The sequence below is a fragment of the Orycteropus afer genome, unplaced genomic scaffold, assembly GCF_000298275.1.
Source record: "Orycteropus afer afer isolate SDZICR_OR568_19922 unplaced genomic scaffold, OryAfe1.0 scaffold00341, whole genome shotgun sequence".
Taxonomy (NCBI): Eukaryota; Metazoa; Chordata; class Mammalia; order Tubulidentata; family Orycteropodidae; genus Orycteropus; species Orycteropus afer.
In genome coordinates this window covers 396,545-397,832 of record NW_006921928.1, presented here as the reverse complement: position 1 = coordinate 397,832, position 1,288 = coordinate 396,545, and positions in this window count along the sequence as shown.

The window sequence follows — 1,288 nt, the reverse complement described above, 5'->3', positions numbered from 1 at the left end:
CTTTAAGGTGAAAAACAGCATAAGGGACAAAGAAGGACACTATATGATGCTGAAACAGTCAATTGATAAAGAAGACATTAATATATATCTATGCACCCAATGAAAGTGCTCCAAAATATGTGAAGCAAATATTAATTGAATTGAAAGGGAAGACAGACAACTCTCCAATATTACTAGGAGACTTTAACACACCACTTTCAAGGAGGGACAGATCAACTAGAAAAAAACTCAACAAAGATACAGAAGAACTCAACAATACAATCAACCAACTTGACCTCATAGACATATACAGAGCACTACAACCAATAAAAGCACAATTCACATTCTTCTCCAGTGGACATGGATCCTTCTCCAGAATAGATCATATGTTAGGACATAAAACAAGCCTCATTAAATTAAAAAACATTGAAATACTACAAAGCATCTTCTCAGACCACAATGCTATAAAATTAGAAAATGATAATAAGAAGATCAAGGAAAAAACATCAAACTATTGCTGCAAACACTAAGGGAAACACTAATGCTGAGCAGGATAATCAAAAGGAAGGACTTTTACTGTGTTGACACCTGACTCAGTGGATTCACATCCAGAGTCTGAGCCCCTAACAAAGGCCACGCAGGGATTTCATAAGTTTCTGTTTCTGGGTACATAGGGTATGCAGTGACTGGTTACTTTTATAAAACGCAGGCCAGCAGGTTTACAGAAGCAGAAAAGTGTGCAGCAGAAATGTGCAGGAAAGGAGAGGGGGAGTGCCTGTTGGAGAATTTTCTACTCTCTGTTTCGTTTTCTTGAAATTGGGTGTATTCTGTCTCATTCCCCCCTTTGAGGCTCCTTCATACTGTTTACATGTCAAAGGGCCTCATATTACTCCAGGATAATTTGTTCCAGACTTTGGTTTAATGGCCTATACCTATGAAGCCATAATATATGAGAGGTACTTTTTCTTTGCACCACAGTTTTGATGATCGAGTTAATAGATTTCAAGGCCATAGGGAGTACAGAGAGGAGGATGGTTATAAGGAGTAAAAATAGAGCTGCTGCACCTGCCGTTGTTTGAAACCCCCAAAGTTTGTCAACCATCCTTCTGCAGCCCAACCTTTCCACGTTTGGACAGGGATGTGAGCTACTTTTTTCATTCTATCTGTTATCTCTTCAATAATTCCCCCCCTCATCATCTATTTTCAGACAGCAGTGGGTAAGATTTTCCACACATGCCTCCCTCTGAGACCAAGAGATAATCCAGGGCTAGTCGATTCTGATATATTGCTTCCTGCACCTGTGTGTGTT